The sequence below is a fragment of the Mirounga leonina genome, unplaced genomic scaffold, assembly GCF_011800145.1.
Source record: "Mirounga leonina isolate KUSES-001 unplaced genomic scaffold, KU_Mleo_1.0 Mir_53, whole genome shotgun sequence".
NCBI lineage: Eukaryota > Metazoa > Chordata > Mammalia > Carnivora > Phocidae > Mirounga > Mirounga leonina.
The window spans coordinates 62,200,024-62,222,436 of NW_023270807.1; positions in this window are offsets into that span (position 1 = coordinate 62,200,024).

Consider the following 22,413-nt stretch of genomic DNA (forward strand, 5'->3'; position numbering starts at 1 on the left):
CTCAGAGCAAGGGATGCTGGCCTCTATTTGCTTCCAGTTTAGTTTTCTCACACAAGTAGCTGGTATAGTTCTTTAGCTCCAGCTTCATGTCAGTGTTTCTTTCTTTCTTTTTTTTTTTTTAAGATTTACTTATTTATTTATTTGAGAGAGAGAACATGAGAGTGTGAGTGGGGGAAAGGGCAGAGGCAGAGGGAGAGAGAATCCTCAAGTAGACTCCACGCTCAGCACAGAGCCCAAGGTGGGGCTGATCCCAGGACCCGGGATCATGACCTGAGCCCAAACCAAGACTTGGCCACCAACCAACTGAGCCACCCAGGCTCCCCCATGTCAGTGGTCCTGTTCAAGAAATCACTGTGCTCAACAGTCACTCAATGAACCAAATTTAAATTTATAACATTCACATTCTCTACCCATTCATTCATTTAATAATTCTCTCATCTAACAAATATTTCTTGAGTACCTACAAGTACCAAGCATTGGTCTAAGTGCTAAGGATATGGTGTTTAAAAGATAAAAAAAAAAAAAAGACATGACATTTTGTAACCCCAATGGGGATTACATTCTTTCTTTCTTTTTTTTTTTTTTTAAGATTTTATTTATTTATTTGACAAAGAGAGAGAGTGAGAGAGAGAGCATGAGCAGGGGGAGGAGCAGAGGGAGAAGCAGGCTCCCCGCTGAGCAAGGAGCCTGACATGGGGCTCGATCCCCAGACCCTGGAATCATGACCTGGGCTGAAGGCAGACACCCAACCAGCTGAGCCATCCAGGTGCCCCGGGATTACATTCTCTCTAGGGGGAGAGACAGATAAATCAATAAACAAACAATTAATACAAATTCAAATACTGATAAGACATAGTGGTCATGGTAGTGGAATTAAAACAGGGTGAGGGCATAGAGAATGATGAGATGGTGTGCTATTTTAGATAAAAGCCAACAAGAAAGGTCTCTCTGAGGAGATGGCATTTGAGTATAGACTGTAATGACATGATCCATATAAGGTCTGGTGAGGGAACAGTACAGATTCAAAGGTGAGAATGATCTTGTTTGTTAGAGGAACAACAAAAAGACCCGTGTGACTAGAACCTGGAGAACCACTGGAAGAGTTGAAGGAGATGAGATTTGAGATAAACATGAAAGGTCTTTGATACCATGGGTAAGTAAGTAATTTAATTTCATTCTGAGGAGGATTTATTTATTTATCTGAGAGAGAGAGAAAGAGAGCAAGTGGGGGTGACAGAGGGAGAGAGAGAGAGAGAAACCTCAAGCAGACTCCCTACTCAGCAGGGAGCCCAGTGCAGAGCTTGATCCCAGGACCCCGAGATCACCACCTGGGCTGAAATCAAGAGTTAGATGCTCAACCAACTGAGCCACCCAGGCACCCCAGGTCACTCTACCTTTTTAAGGAGGAAGTTGGGGATCTAGCAAAGGAGACTGGAAGCAGTGGCCAGTGAGGTAGAGGGAAACAGGAGAGTATAGGGCTCAGAAGTCAAGTGAAGAATTTTCTCAAGGGGAGCATGATTGTGTCAAGTGGTGCTCAGAGACAAGCAAGATGGGAACAGAAAATTGCCCATTCATTTGGCAAGATGGAAGTCATTGTGAATGTGAAGAGTGACTTCAGTGCAGTTGTGGGGGTAAAAGCCTGATTGCATGGATTGGGAGGAGACTGGGATGAAAGAAAGTAGAGCCTGTAGACATAGATAACTCTCTTGAGTATTGGGGATTGGGGTAAGTATGACAGAAGAGGGACCATGTAATTGAAAATTATAATGCAAGAGAGGATAGCTCATAGGCTAGAAGTTGGGTAGTAAGGGAAATCAGGACAGCAGGTAAATATGAAAGAGTGAAAAGATAGGGCAACTGCTCAATGAATTGGAAGATCTGATGTGATCTGAGGAATTTTTGGAGTCAGGATAATAAAGTCAATATAGGAAGACTGGAGAGGAGGAGATTAGAGACAGGGTCTTGAGGAAGGCTGCTTCTTGTGATTCCATTAAGTGGACTGTGAATGGGTGGGAGGGGTGGGAGATGAAGGGGGAGAAAAGATCAGCTGATGTCAGAGGTAATAAGAAGTAACAGTAGTGAGGAATACAGGGAGCCAGGTGTAAAAGCCTTTAGTCATGGGTGCCTGGGTGGCACGATTGGTTAAGCGTCCGACTCTTGGTTTGGGCTCAGGTCATGATCTCAGGGTCGAGCTTTCACATCAGCCTTGCACTCAGCGCATAGTCTGTTTGAGATTCTCTCTCTCTCCCTCTGCCCTTCCCCCCATACTCACTTGCTCTGCTAAATAAATAAATAAATCTTTTTTTTTTTTTTTAAGTCTTCAGTCAGTAAGGGGAATAGACCAAGAGTTCTGTGGATGATGGCAATGAGCAGAGGTGCAGCAGATGCATGATGTCTTGTTCTTCAGAAGAAGATCTAGAAATAGTCACAAGAAGCAAGAACCCCAACCCCTAATGCTATGCCCCCTGTTCCTTTTTTTGGTTTTTAGCCAATGTCCAGATTTAGTCAGAAGAGTTAAAATGTTCTATTAGCCTGTACTGAATGTCTTCCAGCAATTCATATCCACCCTGTCCTTAAACACCTGGCTCAGGAGTTACCACCCCATCCAGAATGTCCCTGGCTTTCCTTCTGACTGAAATCATCTGCATTGGACATGATAATTATGTCCCATAGCTCAGTGTTATTTCAAATATGTCTTCCACTATGCAATTAGATTCTAAGTTCCCCAACTTCATTCAGCCATTGTCAGCAACAAGTAACTGTGGTATAAAGACACACTACTTCTTGTTGAGTTTGAGAGTCTTAATAAGGAAATTGAGGCTCAGAGATATTGAGTGATATGCTCGAAGCTTTCACGTAATTAGAGGCAGAGGCCTTCATGAATTTCAGAGGCAATGGGACACCATAATGATATCCAACAGGCAAATTCAGCCCTGGCCCATCCACGATCAGTTTCTACTTTAGAGAATGGGCTTAGAACATAGACATGTCCAAGGAGCCTGGAAATGAAATGGATAGGTTCTAAAACTCAGTTGCAAGATATATTCAGGAGAGGATCTTTCCTGATATAAAACTAGCCATCCCATATCACTTTGCTTATCAGATTGGCAAAGGTAATAGCTGAAAAATGCCAGAATAGGCAAGAGTGGGGGGAAAACGGCTGTTGGTGAAGTTGTAAATAACAGGGTTAGAGAGCAAGTGGGACATATCTATTAAAACAGAAAAACTGTTAGCCCCCATTGTCCACATATCTTGTTTTTATAACTCTCGGGATGTTGGTAAAGAAGTTTTTGATTATTTCAAATTTGAAGCTAACTATAGAATCTTAAAAATAAATTTTGCTACATATGTTGGAACACATCATTGTAACATGCAGTATGTCTTTTTATTCTTTAGGATCTAATTACCTAGAGTAATTTTCAATATCTTTGTCCTGTAGGGTTCATTTTTAATTTATTTTTCTTCTCATAGAGAAGGAAAATGTGTAACCCCTTCTCTCATGAGGTTAATCCACTTGAAAACTCATATCTTGAAACTGACTTTTCCACTGATTTATACTGCAAAACAATTTGAGATGCATTTCCAATGCTCCAGATACCACTGCTGGTAGAGTTGCTGATGGGAGTATGGAAAAGCAGAATCTCACCAGAGTAACTGTAGTGCAATGTATACAAAAAATATTGGCTGCTCCTGGCCATTTCCAAGAGGTAAACAGCCTTGATATGGAATTATTCTGATGGGAGGTATTCCTGTATAGAAAAGGTTATGAATCGATTTCAGACCTTCTACACTTCCTCTCCCCTCCCCCAACACATATACTTTTTTTTAATTGCAGATTTTGACTAAATCGTGACTTGCTGCTACTCACCTTACAACAGCTGGTTAATAGAAGGGCTGCTAATGTGTTAGGCCATGTTGATTCTCCCCTGGTTGCCCTAAGAGGATTTAGTTGGGGGTGGGCACTGGGGTTGAAATGAATAATCACTGCTGGCTTCTGTTTTTAAGAGTCAAAGGAAATGGCAGGCCCCTTTCCTTCCACCCTCCCCCCCCCAAAAAAGAGCCTAATGAAGATGGATGAATTCCCTTACCCCTAAAGGGTGAAGAGGATGCCCTCCGTCTGCAAAAGGAATGGCGGGGTGACTCTTGGGTCCCCGCAAATGCAGTCTTTTCTTCATGATGTTTTCCCAGGGCTTTCTTTCTGTGGCCACTGCTCAGCTCTTAAAACCTCTACCTCCAGGTCAGGCTGAGGTCAATGTAAACCAACTCAACACCTCCTTTCCAGATCATTCTTCAAATGGCAAAAAAAATTGCCAGGGGAAATAATGTGCTTGGATTATCAAAAGCTGCCTTGTACAAGTATTTGCACTCCCAATATTTTCACATCTTGGCTACAGAGCAGGTAGTCTTGACACCAACTAGTCTGATCTAAAGTTGGGAGAGTTTTTCTGATCTTAATCTATATTCTGCCTCTACATGTCTCCCACCCCACATCCAAGAAATGAACAGACACATTTTAAAGGAAGGACAGGAATTACTAACATGTCAGGCGTGAGTTTTCTATACATTTTCAGGAATCAGGTGTGTTTACCTGCTCTGTGTGATACATTTTTTTCTCTAAGACATGATTTCATGTATAAAGATAATGAATCAATTTAGCAATTCCTGGTTCCTTGAAAAATATTTTCTAAAAGTTAGAAAAAATACAAAAGAAAGGCATTATGATCAACTGAGAAATATTTATTAGTCAATTCTGGAAATTCCATTTTAAGTTTTCTACATGCTGAATCAAGCTCTTGATCAAATCATTTGTTAGTCTGAGATTTAAAAGATGGAGTGAGGATAAGCTGAGAAGAGGAGAGTGGGAAACAGAAATGTATCAAAAAGCTTTTTTGTTATTGTGGTTAATTTCTCTCTCGTGGGCTAGTCTTATTTAAAGTGAATTATCTTCTGTCCTTGTGTCAAGAGTGTGGCTGGTGGGGATTTAGTGTATACTATGTTTACTTCTACATTTTAACAGAGCACGGTGTAGAGGGGGCTTTGTATTTAAAACTGTCTCAGAGAACTCACTTGGCAAAGGGTAGTAATGCCCTCATATTAAAATTTTACCCCAAATCCAGCAGGGATGGACCCGACTGCAAGAGGAAGTACATTTCTCTCAGATGAAAGGGAGAAATCACTGTCCTGTCTAAAAATAGCACTGTGTTTTCCACCAGTTAACATTAGCTGGGGGTAGGATTAAACAGTAGTTGTCTAGGAGAAAGAGACGGTAATTGAGTGTGACTATTTCTTCCGCAAGGCCAGCCAGGGTGGTGAAAGTTAAGTATTGTCATGCAGATAAGGCCCAAAGGAGGCTTGCCTCAGTGTCTCTTTGGCTCTTCTGCACAGTGTCCTCTGGAGGTGTTGAGCCGTAGACAGACGAAACCCAGGCCAATTCACAGGGCTCCGACCGCGATCACTCCCCCCGGTTGCTGGTGAGATGCTTCACTAGCAGGGAAGGTGTCACTGGCTGTTGAAATACAGGCGGATGGTTTTACAATGGGTCCAAGTACGGAGAGCTGAGGAGTACTTAACAAATGATTTGAATCTGCTGTTTTGAGGAACATCTGAGTCATTGTCCTCCTGTGTGAAACTGGAAGAAGAAAGCGGTGCAAGAGCGAGCCCTTGTCGTCTGAGCGCGTGCAGGTGGCACCAGGGGACCCTGACCTCTGTGTGCAGGATAACCCTCTGTCAAGTTTTCCTGGCAGTGTACGCGTAAGTTGGGGCCTGCTATTTCAGATGTCCCCAGAGCTGGTTCTCCTTCGTGAGGAGGAAAGAATGCTCACTTAGCCAGAGTTCTCACAGATTCGAAACAAAAGCTTGCACTGATCCAGAAACTGTCCACTGGGGTGCAGTGAGAGGGACAGCAGAGGGAAAGAGCCTTCGGTGCCTCCCAGGTTTGGGTAGGTTCTCAGCCCAGTCACTGAACTGCTCTTGGGGCAGTTGCTTCACTGAATTGCTGTTTCCTCACCTGTAGAAGAGAGAAGACACTCCCTGCTATTTTTTTTTTTTTAAACTCATCTTTAGCAGGACCTCTGCCAGCCATAGCTGCTGTTAATGTGACTAAACTTGCACAGACTGCAGGAATGGTCAAGGACTCCCATCCAGTTTATTCTTATCTCCAGAGTGCCAGGAGGATGTCTATAGCTTTAGAAATTTTTTTGTTAAACTTATATGTCATTTATTCAACGAGTAGTTTTTGAGTATCTACTGTGTATAGACCTGTCCCCACACAAAGCAATCTACAAGAGCTAGACCGCAAAGACAGTACGTTTTCGAAGAGCGTCCTATAATTTCGCTCCTTTTACAAAGCCTTGTGTTGTTATGCTGAAATGAAAGGTGGCTGAAAGTCTTGAGGGAGGAGATCATAACCAGCAGTCCAGTTTTTCTCATGTGCATTGTGAGCATCATGTATCATCAGCAGCATGTTCAGGTTATTGTGGTTATGTGTTAAGAGGGCTACACTTTTGCTATGCAAATAGTTTTCAAAAGTATGTTTTTAATGACTACACTAAAGTTCATATGTGATTAGGCTGCCTGCCCAGTAATGCCATGTCAATATTGTAGAATATAATTATAATGTCATCTGTAGTTTATCAGTTTATTTTAAATAAAAACCGGGTCAATAGACCTTCAGATAAGAGGTTAGGATAAAAGAAGATTGAGACTTCATTGCTTCCATAGATTGAGCCCAGGACTTCCAAAATCAGGGGCCGCTTGATAATCCTAATGGATTGACTTCCAAAATTCCTTGGATTTGCCCTGCTGGACTTGTCTTTCTAGGGCTTAGCTGGATCCCTGCGGATAGATATTATGGTTTATATACAGTAATTCCACTTAGTCCAGCTGTAAATTTAAGTCTATTGTATTACTATAGCATTGAAAGGCAGCCTTGCTCATACCCGTGGAAAGCTGACTCTGTCTTTCAGGCGTATTTAGCAGAAAATCAAGGATTTTCAATTAGTTAGCTGAGAGACCCTTGGAGAAACGCCACCCTGTGTAACCACACATTGTCTGTGGTTTCCACTTGCTCCTTCCAAATGGGACAAATGAAGAGATTCTGTTCATGGTCATTAATGGGCAAGCTTTGGTGGGGGCTTTGTTCGTAAATGGGGGCTTTATCTTATCCCTGCTGGTTAAGCCCCTCCATGCACTCCTCACCTGTCATATCTGTCATACATTTAATTCATCACACTGTTGGACAGGAGCTAGCTGATCATGTCGAAGGTGGGAGGGAGCTGGGAGGAGGGCTTAGTTAAGTAGTCTTAGAACTTTACCATCAAAGATGATTACCAGATTTTAAAAAAGATTTTAAATAAAATTTTAACGAAATAGGCAGTTTTATGAAGGAGAATTTTCTGCTTCATCATTGTCCCTCAAAGCAGGTTGCATTTTAGAATCCAGAATTTCTGATGACAACAACAGAATCGCTCTGATTTTAGGAATCCAAATTAAAAATGTGATAGGTGTTCAAAAAAATAGCATTCTTCTGCTCCTCTCCTATCTAATTTTTAACTTCTTTTCTGATTATAAAAGTAATATTCATTCTTAAATATTTGAAAAATGCAGAAAAGAAAAAAGTGCATAATATTTCTACCCCCTAGTTACAATTGATTATTAATATTTTGCATATATATTTCTAATCTTTTTTTTCTGGAGATACACACACATTTTCACTAAAAATCAATATAGTAATGTCAGCTATAAATCCAGATATTTTCTCCATTTTAACATATCTTCTGCAACACTCTTATTTATTATAAAATAAGGACATGCTTATTGTAAAGTATTCTAACCATACGTGTGGACATTTTTAAAGCACAGTCTATGTGCCAGGCCCTTTTTTGATGTTTCATGTGTATTAACTGACTTAGTCTTATAATCTCCCAATGAATTTAGTGCAATTATTATCTCCATTTTGCAGATGAAGATTTGAGAAGTAGAGAAGGTAATTAAGTTGCCTAAAGTCAGACAGCATGTAAATAGTAGAGGCAGGATCATTTGGTTTGTTTCCAATTTTTCAATATTAGAAACAGTGCTTATGATCAATAACCTAGTAGATAGTTCTCTGGGGGTATTCACAATTACCTCCTTAGAATAAACTCCTACAAGTGTAATTTCTGTATTAAAATGTATGTGAGTTTTCTTTTTTTTTTTTTTAAAGATTTTATTTATTTATTCATGAGAGAGAGAGAGAGAGAGGCAGAGGGAGGAGCAGGCTCCCAAGGAGCAGGGAGCCCGATGCGGGACTTGATCCCAGGACCCTGAGATCATGACCTGAGCCGAAGGCAGACGCCCAACCATCTGAGCCACCCAGGCGCCCTGTATGTGAGTTTTCTTCCTCAAAAAGCTAGACAGAGAATTACCATATAACTCAGCAATTCTATTCCTAGATATATACCCACAAGAATTGCAAACAGGGACTCAAAACAGATCTTGTCAATGTTCAGAGCAGCGTTACTCACCACGGTCCAAAGGTAGAAACAACTCAGGTGTCCATCAACAGATGAATAAACAAAATGTCATATACAGATGGTATATGGATAGATGGATATGGCAGATGAATAAACAAAATGTGGTCCATCTGTACAATGGAATATTAGCCATGAAAAGAATGAAGTTCTGACACATATTACATGTGGATGAGCCCTGAAGACATTATGGTAAATGAAATAAGCCAGACACAGGAGGATAAATTTTGTGTTATCCACTCATATAGGAACCTAGAATGGGAAAATTCATAAAGACAGAGAGTAGAATAGAGGTTATCAGAGGCTGGGGGAGGGCAGTAGAGAGGAGAATGGGAAGTTACTGTTTAAAAGGTACAGAGTTTGTCTCAAGTGATGAAAACATTGTGGAACTAGATACTGGTGATGGTTGTACAACAGGGTGAATGCAATTAATGCCACTGAACTGTTTAGTTAAAAATGGTTAAAATGGCAAATTTCTCTTAACTATAGAGAACAGACTGATGGTTACCAGAGGGGAGGTGGGCAAGGGATGGGTTGAATAAGTGATGGGGAGAGTGCCGTGGACGGGGCGGGGGGTGGGGGGCAGTGGGAGACAGAGGGAGAGGGAGAGAGAGAAAATCTTAAATTGGCTCCATGCCAAATGCGGAGCCCAGTGCGGAGCTTGATCTCGTGACGCTGAGATCATGACCTGAGCCAAAATCAAGAGTCAGCTGCTTACCTGTGCCACCCAGACGCCCCTAAATGCAAAGTCATTTAAGTTTGCGTTTATAGAATCCTCTCCCACTTCAACTCATGCATTGCTTTAAAGCATGACTGAAGTTTTTCTCTCCCATCCATAGTCATATAATTGAATGCTGTTATTGAACATGCTGTACCAAGTTGGGGGTTTGGGCCAAGAGATGGATATCCTGGCCTAGAAACATAGTGCAGTCTTGGGGGAACCTTTCCAATTCTAGCTAGATATGATGATAGCCTCATGTCAACACCTGCAAAGAGAAGACAAACAGGCATGTTCTTTTCCCTCAAAAAGAAACTGACATTATCTTCTCTAGTTTGTGTTCGGGTGAAAATAGGCAGTTTCTTTAGGAATTTGTTCTTGATGAACTTTCTCCATTTGGAGGCTGTAGTATATCCCCATCTTTGGCCATGGTTTTGTCAGCATAGACAGTGCCTTCCTCAACAGCAAGTGACTTTCCATCACTTGCTGATCTTGGTGCCTGATGGGCTGGCAGGTGGAGTTGCAGAAATCCCACAGGCACGTGGAGGTAAAGACTTCAGACCTGGTACCAGTTTTGCCTCCACCAGCTGCCACCTCTGGGTGGGTCACTTAGCCTCTCTCATAAAATGGAGGAGAAGATGATCTATAGGGGCTCTTCCAGCATCTAGAGTCTACGAGGTGGTTAGTAGCTTAGCATAGGGTTCAACCAATGAAAAAACTTAAAACATATACAAATCCAGTGACTCGATTATATAAAACTTTCAATAGCGTATGTTTAAAATAAACAAAATAACAGCTCCTCCTAATGCATAAAAGAAGATGCTAAAACTGCCTTATGATGCAGAGTTTCTTTTTAATCAAGGTTATCTGAAATTGCATATAGACTTATGCAACTCCAAAGTGGTGTTAAGAGGGGGAAAAATGGAATCATCTTTAGAATTTAGGGAAAATATTATAGGGCTTTTCTTCTGATAGTGATAGATAGCTAGAATGCCCTTTTGTAAGTGTATCACTCATGGAAAGAAAGCAAACTGGAACCTGAGTAAAATGCCCAATTTGTAAATTCAGATCACATGTCTCTTAATGATGTACGCAGTGACATTACTCTTCCTTAGTCTGGCAGCCCCTCTCCACTGTTCTGGTACCCTGGAGGAAAGAGAGACCAGCTTCTCAGATACTCTAAATGACGCGTGCCAAACACGTGGAAGGTAAATCCCCTAATTCAGTCCGTTCTTCCAGCATTCCCTGGCAGACAGCCAAGCTAAATATTTCTGCTGGATAAAAAAAATGCACTCTTGAGTGCTGCACTCTTAACGGGTTGTCTGACTTCAGTGGAAAGGGTTGCCTTCGCGAGCAGAACGGGAAAGAAGGAATTGGCTTCTAAAGCCCTGTGTATGTTTTTTCACCTTAAAATTTTCTCTAAGCTATTTATGGGCTGTGATTGGATTAATTTATGTTTGAAGGAAGGAGAAAAATGGGAAAACAGATTTAATGCAATTCTTCCATTTCACCTTCCCTCAATTTGTTTTTAACAATTATCTTTTCAGATTTCCTGGGTGTCTGTCATTTTGTGTCTATTGCATGTTTTTTAGCTAAATCAATTTTCAAAGGCTGTCACATTTGGTTGACTAAGAGGCCCAACATATGGACCAGTGGGTGTGTGTCAGATGAGGATTATAATTAATTGTAATTTATGACCAAACTGTTGACTTCATTAAGACTAATTAGAGGAATATAATTGGGAATCAACATTCAGATATCCCTTCTAATTGTTTTAGAGTTTTTCTTTTATATTAAAGACAGGGCATTTTTAGTAGTTGTAAAAAGAACACAAATGAAATCATGTCATAGCAGTTTTGCATCCTGCTGTTTTCATCCAGTGGTATATCACGGGCATTCTCTCCTATCACACTTATTTAAAAAATTGTATTGGCCCCTAAATACTCATATCATGTGGCCATATAATAATCTATTCAGCAATTTGAGTCAATTTGAATATTCAGACTATTTTTTATTTTGTCATAAATTGTACATAATACTACAATTCATATGTTTATGTAACATTGCTCAAATGATTTTTTTGTCAATGTATTCCCACAAGTGTAATAATCTGATCAAAAGTTATGAATCTTTAAGTCTCTTGGTATATATTGATAAAGTTCTTTCCAGAAAAGATATAGCAACACAGTATAGTTTGTAAATATCTGGACATTTAGATTTAGCTTAAAATTTCAAGAGTTTCCATATTTTAATATTTTCCTCTATGTAAATATTGGTGGCGTCACTAATATTTGAAAAATTGCCCCATGGCATAGTGCTTCTATCCTTAGTTCATTTCATAAACATATTTGGGACCTGGCTATGTGCTAAGCACCATGTGATACCCCAAAGAGTAGCTTTTGCTGTTTTCAAATATTTATTCTTCCAACAATCTCCAGACCATTTCTTTAAATAATCACGATTTATAATGATAGGTTTGATCTGTCTACATTAAGAATGCATCTTGATATGACCATTCATTCATGTTCTAATTCAGAGAATGATCAGAATCCAGTCTGATAAGAGCAATAATATAAAGAGCCAACAGAAAATTAATACACAAAGATGATAGTCCTGACCCACTTTCGTAGGATGTAGAATTCTGAATTGATTTTCTGCCCATCAACACTCTTGGTGGTAGTTTCCTTTCCCAGCCACCATATTCATCCACAACTGGAATTAGGGACACAATCTGTGGTCATAGACCCAAGCCAGCCTAAGTGACCCCTGTGAGTACAGAACTCATGTCCTTGACCTCACTGACCCAGTTCTTGGCTACTCTTAAGAGACAGATTGTCTATTACCCAGTGATCAACCCAAGCCATACGTTAAGATGATGTTCCTGTGAATGTTCCACAACCAACCATAGTACATTTTCTTTGCCAGGAGAGGATTGGGGAACATAGTACTGTAAGTATAGATATAATCTAAAAGATGGGCAGGCCTCTGATTAAGTAAAGCAGCTGGTTCCAAACTTGGCAGTACAACTGGAATCACCCAAGGATCTTTTAAAAATTAGCATGCCCGCTCCCACACCAGCATTCCGCTTTAATTGGTATTAGGTGCTACCTGGGCATCAAAATATTTTAAAACTCCCCCAACCATTCTAGTATACAGAAATGTTTGGGGACCACTGAAGGCTTTGGGGGATCATGTTTCATTTGCCAGTGCCCTGCCTGGGCTTTTGCATTATGTGCACACTAAGTCCTAGGCATTGATCTTTACCCCCTGTGAGGGGAAGCTCTCCTTCATACTTCTTAGCTACTTCTTTGGGGATAGGAAGAGAGGTGACAAATGAGGAGTAAATTCACGTTCCAAAAGGTAGCTACAACTAATTTAACCTGGAACTTACTCTGCAGGTATACTTTGGGGAGTAACATATGGGATTTCAAATTATAAATGAAGTAGTTCTGGGAATTGTGGCCTTCTATGTCTTCTCTGCACTGAAGCACCTCACACAGTTGGGTATGTCTCATCTGCACTTCAGGGATTTCACATTCCCCAAACACAACTCTCCTCCCCTGTGTCTGGAATTTGCATGTTGGTTCAGTGCAGGCAGGAAGAGAAGGGAGAAGGAGAGGGAGACATTGCTTCCTTCTTCTTTCCCGCAATTAGTTAGTCACACCGTCAGTCTTTTCTCTGCAACTCAGCCCTCATAAAAGTCAAGACCAGATAATCAAAGTTCAGTGTGTCCCATTTGGGAGCCTCTGCCCAGATGTGTGTGGGGCTTCTCCTGTGTCTGTGGTGTGGTTTGCGTGGGGGAGCTGCAGGACAACCTTCTAACCATTTATGTTGTGAGCCCTGGGTAAATGAGAACAGAAACATGGTGGGGTGGGTTTAGCTCTTCCCTGGAAGAGGGATGGTTTCAATACTCCTCAACCCACACAGACTTCCAGGGGATGCTTTGAAGGGAACCTTCTGCCAGCAGGCCTTTGAGCTTCCCCGGAAGACGTGGCCTGTTTCGTGTACAGATTTGACTCTGGTGGGCCAGGGATGCTAAAGTGTGTGGTAGAGAAGATGAGAACGGGCTGCTGGCTGTTGTCCTCACCAGGAGCCAGCCAAGAGGAGCAGACATCTTAAATAGCAGTGATAAATGAATTTGTGTGCCTGTGTGCACGTATCCGTTCTGAACCCACCAGGTCTCCACGTTTTCTTTTGACTGCGTGTGTGAAGGGCAATCTAATATCATAGCATATCATGTCATTTCTTCAGTTTTAACAGTGATTAAGCTGTTCTATTGTCCTTGTATTTTGGTCAGCTGAACCGTGATAAGGAACTATTATTATTATTTTTTAAAGATTTTATTTATTGGGGCACCTGGGTGGCTCAGTTGTTAAGCGTGTGCCTTCGACTCAGGTCATGATCCCAGGTCCTGGGGTCGGGCCCTGCATCGGGCTCCCTGCTCCGCGGGAAGCCTGCTTCTCCCTCTCCCTCTACTGTTCCCCCTGCTTGTGCTCTCTCGCTCTGTCAAATAAATAAATAAAATCGATTTTATTTATTTATTTGACAGAGAGAGACACAGGGAGAGAAGGAATACAAGACATGTCCTGATTTCTTATGAATTAAAATAAAACAGTAAAATTTATTTTTAAATGTAGGGTTTTTTTTAGAACTTCTAACTACCAGCTGAATATTTTCTTTATTGGCATCACTATTGATTCAATTCCCAAGTAGAAGCTTAAGAGACATCTTGCTTCTGATTTGAGCTCTTTTAGTAACTATTTGTTGTTAAATTTAATAAACATCTCATACTTTTTGAAAAAAGTATGTATTTTTGTACGATACCATCTTAATTAAAATAGGTTTTATAGCTTTTATAGTACATCCTTTTACGATTTAGATCAGAATGTTTATTTTATGGAGTCAATATTTCAAGTTTACTAGCTATTAAAAATAATTTTTCGTAGTTCAGAAGAAATGTGGACAAAAAGAAAAAATTGAATATTTTAATATCACAGCTCATCTTGGTTCTTACATTATCAGCTGCTTCAAAGCAATTTATTAACCCAAGTAGGGTAATTAGAAGAATTCAGTTATTAGCTGACCACCTAGAAATGCTTAACTAACCTCATTAAACCAACTTGCTGTATGTTTTTATATTCTTCTTGTCCTCTGTATTACACACTGACTTTATATCCCCAAGTCTCTCTAGCTGGTTTCTCTCTAATATTTCTGAACATTTCTGCTTTATATTTTCTGATTTGTATACTTAGCAAAAGTTGTTTGTGTTTGTTCCCGAACTTGATGATGCTAGTTGTAATTATGTAATGTAATTAAATATTATGTAAACCAATGAACTATAAATATTAAGAGTTGACTCCTTTAAAACCAAGCAGAATTCTTTGGAAAGATGATAAATAGTATTTGAAAAATTCTGTAATTGAAATAGATGTGGGTGAGCCAATGATAAAATATTGGAGGGGTGGGAAATAAATAAATCTAGGAGAATTTTACACTCAGGTTACTTGGACTAAGTAAGGCAATCTATTATGGGAGGGTTTATGCAGAAAAGACACTGGACATTGAAGAAGGAAGAGGTTCATTCTCAGAGGCCTTGGCCCTGCATCAAAGACAGAGAAGTTGACATGCATTGATATATAGTAAGTTTCAAATACAATATTTCAGATTAGTATTTACCATTTTTATAAGTCTTATTTACCTGTTTGTATAATTTGTTAAATTTAGTCCCAGTTGCATTGACTAAGAAAGCACCAACTGGGGGTACCTGGGTGGCTCAGTTGGTTAAGCACCTGCCTTCAGCTCAGGTCATGATCTCAGGGTCCTGGGATTGAGCCCCACATCTGGCTGCCTGCTCGGTGGGGAGCCTGCTTCTCCCTCTGCCTCTACTCATCCCTCCAACTCGTGCTCTCACTCTCTTTCTCTCTTTCTCAAATAAATAAATAAAATCCTTAAAAATTAAAAAAAAAAAGAAAGCATCAACTGTACTATTGACCAAATTGGAAAGAAAAACTAACAAACAAAAGAAAGGTAATTTTGACCTTAACAAGCTAATTTTGATCAGAACAGAACTTGGTTTGTATCAATATCTCTTAATATATCAACAAAGAAATTTTTTCCAAAATCAAATTTTTATAAATTGAGCCATATTTTTTAAAGCAAAGACAGTTTGCTATTTAAAGGAATCCTTCAGTGGCTCATTTCTAAAGCAAACAATTTTCAGAACTTCTCATTTCCTAGACTATATTAGATTTCTAGAAGCTAAAATAATATTCTAGCCATGGTTTTCACTCTGGCTCTTCACCCAGCGCTATACATTTTGAGACAATTGGATTTTTATTTCCAGTGATCAGTGTCATTCAGAATAAAGACATAATACTAAGTAACAGTGGCAAGCTTATATATAGCCTTTATTAACCATTACATGTCCCTGGCTCTAGGTCTTTTCTCTCAGAAATGTTTGTTTTCCTATGGTATTATCGCAGTTTTAACACACTGAGAATCTTACTACTGTCAGATGCTCATCAGAAATGGAAAGGAGATCATACTTTTTTTATTGCATGTAGGCTTTTCCTTTTCAGGTATAGTTGCAGGAAACTTATTTTTCCTTCATCACCATGTTCTTATTCCCCAAGTCCAGGGAGTTGGTGTAAGACTGTCGTAAAAATCACTACAGGTAAAATTAAAGTATATAAAGTTCCAAATATATGCTTGAAATTTTATGTGGCAGTAGCATCGAAGAATAAGCAAAGCCTTGGAATTGTGCTACGTTTTTTTAGCGTACAGAAAAAAACTACGGTAATAGTGCCTATGTCAAAATTAGACTTGAAATCATAGTATTTTTGTAAAAGGTATTCAGGAAATTGATTGGTATTACATTTGCATCGATCTTCCATTTGAAAAACACTGAAATTCTATTTATTTATTAGAAAAAATGAGGCATTTGTCTCAATCATTTAAAACTCTAACACTGGGAAAATAATCCAAATTAGATTCTTTAGATCTAAATTAATATTATATGAAGAAGGCCTCCTGCTTAGTAAAATGTAGCTGAAATGTAATGGTGATTTTAGACGGCATTACTTAAGACGTGGGACTGTGTCTCCTAACCACACATGGATTATATGCAAATGGTTGCATAACTTATTTGTCTTTGTTTTCAACTGCTTTGCACATCCTAAAACAATTTTGCAATCAGAATTATCAGCCCACTAAACAGCATGGAGTTTGTTTTGTTAATTGCTCTTGTTAAATTTAATTACTGTGGGGTGGAGTGGCTGTGTAGGGGAGGAAGGCCCAAAGACCGGCAAGGGAAAATTTTAGGAAGAGGTCCAGTACTGGGATGTGCACATCGAGGAGAGTGGACAAAAGCAGACTCCACAAGAACTATGTAAGTCACTTCCACTCGGAAAACTGTTATGTTTGTTTTTGTGCGTGATCTGATTTTCAAGTGCAATTGTTAGAGGTAGGTTCCTCCCTTCCCACATAAATATGCACGTTTTTAGGACTGTGGCTTCTACCTGGGAACATTTTTTTTTTTTAAGTTCTCTGAACAAGTGTTGAGCAGCAGTATTCATTTTCTCTAAGAAAAGAGAAAGTATCTCCAGAGCCTACGCAATGCCTCATTCACAGGTGGGACCGAAGAACTATTTTTAATCTGTTCGTTCATTGCACATTAATCAACCATCTAATACAAGCCAGGCACTGCACCGAGTGCTGGGTTTTCAAAGATGCTTGGAATTGTTCACAGTTCCACTAAGTAGCAGACTGCAGAGACAGATCCTCATTGAGGTGCACGGGTTCTCTAGTAGAACATGAGAGGAAAGGGGGACACACCAGGAAATAGAGCCTGGAGACCCAGCCTGGACTGGAAGCCAGGTGCCCGCGGCCATGCCTAGCACTGTGACCATCTTCCAGCATCTCTGAGCAAAGCATGAACTTCAATTACCCAGTATTGTATATTGACCATCATGCTGGTCTTTGCTGGTTGGGACTTTGGAAATTAAAAATGTTTCAAAGAAGGTCCAAAATCATATGAGTGAATGTGTAAGCTTCATACGCATAACAATTCGAAGAATTTCTCACACTGTGTTTTCATTCCTAATGGCATTTTGGAAAACCTTCTCTCCTAAGAAATGGAAGAACAGCATCTCCTGAAAATTTTTCTTTCGTCCCGCAGAAAGTTTTTATGTTAGTGTAAACTAGTCATTAATGAAATAGAAGTCAGTAGAGAAATAAAACTTTTGATTTGTTTAAATATATCCAGGGTAGAACACCAAGATGAATCAGTGTCACTTGTCCGATGAGTGAAAAGCCTTGGGTTTTGAACATTGAGTTAAGCAGTGAGGGACCTGTGATTGGTCCTTTCTTGCGGGTAAATGTGTTTACTTTTTTCCACTGGTATTTATACTAGTTAATGTATTGTGCCAGATAAATCTGCTTCCTGAGTCCATCTTTCAGCCTTTCCCCCTCTCTTTGGAGCTGACAAATGGTTTGGGTTTGACACAGTTAATCAGCTGAGCAGCCCTGCTGGGTGCTGCCGGCAGCTGGCTCTGACTACCGCGGAGAAAAAGCGAGCTCTCTGCAGTATTCCCTTCTTACTCCCTCTGTCTAGCGGAGGGTGCTTTATTCAGGGACCGATTCAGATGTCTGTGAGGAGGTGTACCTTCTGTAACACATATGGTTTCAGCCCATTGCCCGGTACAGTCACTGTAAAATTGCAACAGATGAGACAGTTTTCAATTTTATGAGACTGGGGCAAAATCAAACCTATGTGGTGGCTGTTGTCATACCTCTGACGCTGAAGGTACGGTACTGGGGACGCCCTATATCTGCCCAGCACTGAAAAACCATGTCCCCCAAAATGATTGTGATCCCGGAGTTTGCTTCTTTTGACAGGGGCAGGACAGGAGCTCGGTGCCTTCTTCGTTACATACGCGTGCTTCTCAATTTAACACTTATTCACACTAATGAAAGGTGGTAGACTTGAGTTAAACAGCATGAGAAACTTGAGTGGGTCAGGCAGAACTTAGAATTTTATTTTTTAACCTAAAAAAATTTTTTAATACTAAAGACAGTCGTATAATGCACCCTTATGACCCAGTTCAACAATTATCAACTCAATTATCAAAACAATGGGTTTTCATTTCTACCGCAACTTCACCCCTCATGATTTTGAAGCAAATCCCAGAAAGCGTGTAATTTCATCCATAAATATTTCAGGATGTGTATCTGCAATATAAGGATTTCTTTTAAAAACAACCAACAACACCTTATTGTTGATTGTTGGAAATACTGTTAATTCCAAAGCCGTATTGTTTTTAAGGATAGATTGCTACAGACCCTTTAGGCTACTGAGTGGGGAAGGGTTTGGAGAGGTGGCTCTATAAAGATTTTTGAACATTAAAAAGTATACCCCGGAGGCCAAAATTGACTTGCAAAGACAATTTTGCTCCTTTTGTAGATTCTGGAAAGATTCTGCAAGGAGAGCACACACATGCAGGCAGGCACCAAACTGGCATTTAGAGCTCTGTTGTTTAGATAGAATTATATGCTTTGGGAGAATGAATGCCTTGCTCTGAGTAGCTGGTGGTGGCAGTATAATTAGTGAGGCGGCTACAAATAGAATCACTGAGGCATACACTCCGCACGCATAAGCACACGCAGATTTGGCAGCTAACAGTGATCTAACAACAGTTGGATCCAAAGTGTGCCCCTTGCCACTTGTTGAGCCTAATGCCAAGTGCGGTTTCGTCACTGGTGTGCCCGTGAGCATGATTAGCTGTTACCGATTAGTAAACTGTCTGAGGCCCCAGAGTTAGTTAATGCGTTGGATGCAGCCTTCTGTTCCACTCCCCCTCCCTGCCAACACCCTTCCTTCTCCTCCCCTCAGGCTCTAAGGAAGAAGGGGGGAGGAAAATAGAAGAGGAAAAGGGGTCCAGATGGGAAGAAAAGAGTGCTGAAAAGATCCTGTAGGAAGTAGGTCAGGTATTTTGGAGATTAGAGTAGCGTGCTTCATCCCTGAATGCAGGAGCCGGGGACAAGTAGCATACAATTAGGAGGAATTAGAACAGCAACAAGTAGCTTGGATTTATCAGCTTTAATTGTCTATTGTCGGGACAGAGCTCTCCTCCCGAGGATCATGGTGGCCGTCTACATCCTAATACTTTTAATGGACCTCCATTGTGGGATTATCTCTCCTAAAGACAGTGCCTGTTCTTTTAAAAGGAACTGTAGGAAAGCCAGCCTGAAAAACACCCGAGCTGTTGCTTTCTCTGTGATTGGTCCTATTCTAGGGTAATGCAGTGTTGCCCTTCTGTCCCCAGGGGCACACCTTAAGGGGGAAGATACCTATTGAACCTTAAACCCCTCTGCTCCAGCTTCCTGTGTGTGCTTACAGGAAACAATAGGCCGTAAGTGGAGACCAGATAAACCAGGGATGGTAGCTTTAGAATCTCCATACTATCTTCTGGTTACTAGAGGTTTCCTGGCTTATTCTGAGTCAACATTAGAGAGTTTTTCAAAAGATAAAGTGCCTATTAAAGATGGAGAAAAAGGCATTTATGGGATCAAGCCAAACATCCTCCAAACCCACACAGAATGAGGTTGGTTTAATTGTATTAATGTCACCACCAGTTAAACACTGAAAAGTTTCTACAGTAGGTGCATCCCTTCCTCCCACCCCCACCCCCACTTTCTTGGCCAACTGTACCTTGGGCCCAGGAGGTGCCCAATAATATTTGAGGATTCACTATAGAACTCTGGCCACCTGGCTGGGAATCCAGAGAGCCAAGTCTGGTTTTGCCCCCCTCCTGAGCAGTGGGCCATGTCCGTGGGCTGGCATCTACCAGGCTCACAGTTAGACGTAAGATCCAAGCATCAGAAGGAGGGCTAAGAGAGGTGACCTTTTCTGCTTCCTGACCTCTGGCCCTCAGTTTCCTCAGCAGGAAATGAGGTGTTGGCTGGATCTGTGGTCCTCAACTCAGGCCGCATACTAAATTCCCTTTGGAGCAGAACTGGAGTGTGGGGGGGGGGCCTCTTTCTATAAACGAATTACAAGGGTCCTTCCTACCTTCCCCCCTCCCCCTTTTCTCTCTGCGGTTGGGAGTTCAAATGATTCTACTATTAACCTTTATAATTCTCTTCTCTCACACCTCATCCTGGAACATAAAAATCAAGCCTCTCCAATCTTGAATGTTTCCTTAGAAAGGATGAGCCGAAATTGTCAGTCCCATTTTTAAGAAGAAGTCATTCTGCCTCGACCCTTGGTTTAACATTGCGTGGCTTCAGGGAAGCACACTGTGGCAGGCCTAAGCAGGGGACATTTTTCTTCTTCCCTGGGGACTGCTATGCCCACGCTGGCGCTCCCGGCCTCGCCCCTGCGGTCCCTTCACCTCACTCCCCCCCCCCTTCCTCTTCCTCTAGAAAACCATTCCTATCTACAACTTTTCTTTTTATTTCCACCGTGGGCCCTCCCTTTCAGTGTGGCACCTCCACCCACAGTAAGGTGAGAGAAGTAAGCATTGGTCTGTGGTCTTCCTTCTCTTGTGTGGAAGCCCCTCTTCCTTTTCCCTAAGCAAAGAGAAGAGGTTAGAGAAAGCTGAGTTGCAGATTGTACACCCTCCCTTACTTTACACTTCATCTTTTGCCTTCCGTTAGCTTCGTTTTATTCCCTTTCCCCACCAAATATAAGATTTTGAAATGTTTTCTGGGTTCAGAGAGGATCTTCCTTTTCCAATGACCTTCCTTGCAGCCTTTCCAGAAGTTTAAGTCCCTTTCTTGTCTGAATATTCCCTAAAATAAAAACATAATTAGGAATAAAAACTAATGTTAGAAACCTACATTGGTTTCCACACATCATATGGAAAAGATTATAATTGCTTATTTATTAAGTTGGTGGATGTCAAACTCAATGAATAATTTAAAAACAGATGAATGATGTGATAAGAACACAACCGTCTGTCTGAAAGCAGTGCGAAAGAGACACTTGGGTGTGATGATACACAGGTGGTTTTGTAAATACTGAGACCTCAGACGTTATGTGGGTTTTATAAGGTCCTCTAGATGGCACTTACCAGATTTTTATTTCTACTGAGGGCCAGGAGCTTGACTTTGGTTCTTTAATTTACTTAATTTTTGTTTCCCTTATTTAGGAAGTCAAAACACTGACCTCATTTCAAAACATCCACAGCCTCCCAGGATCCCCGGCCCAAGGTTTAGGCCTTGAGTATGTTTGTCCAAAGAGCTGGGGCGGCGAGCCCTGTCATAAGAAGGAAGGCTTGTGCTATTTTTAAATTGATGCAACACATCATTGAAACATATCATACACATATCATACCAATGACACACACACGCTGCATTGTAACATAGCATGTGTCATACATACATTCTCTCTCACTCACACACATACTTGCTCTTCTTGTCCGGCTTTACAAAAGGAAGGCAGCCAGAAAGCTGAGCCCAGTGAACTGAGTTGAAAAGGCTGTTAGAGTTTAAAAACCAAGTGTCCCTCTAGTTCTCAGCGTGGCTTTGAGACATGTGGGAGGGCTTCAAAGCCGTGGCGCCCCTCTTTTAGAGCTCAGGCTTGCAGTTGGTCCCCAAATGTTTACCAGCATGAAGATGCCTAACTTACAGGAAGTGGGAAATGGGTGTGGGGGGTGAGGGTGGGTGGGTGGGTAGGGAGTGGGGAGAAGAGGGTGGGGGGTGTTCTCTTGATGTGGTTAGTCTGTCATTGACCTTGTTTGGGTATAGCAGGAGTTGAATTAGAAAATGAAAACATGTTTCATCTTGGGCACATTTCATCCCATTTTTTTACTTTCTTTAGGAAGAACCTGCCCCCCCCCCCAACCCGCCAAGTGGAGTCAAATGTCCAGATTTGGTACTCAGTTTCCCTTCATTCTACCATATCTTCTTCCCCATACAGTCCTCTAGCCACCTACATTGTAATATCTAAACCGCCCCCACCCCCCCAGGACTAGGCCAAGCCCAGTAGCTCAGACTGAATAACACGGGCTTGGTGAGCCCTTGTGATGACACCATCAAAGGGAATAGAGGGGGGTTTCTGAGAGCAGAGCTATCTGGATCATTTATGATTGGCTGCCATTGTGAACATTTTTTTTTTTAAGATTTTATTCATTTATTTGAGAGAGAGAGAGAGCGCACGCACAAGAGCAGGGGGGAGGGGCAGAGGGA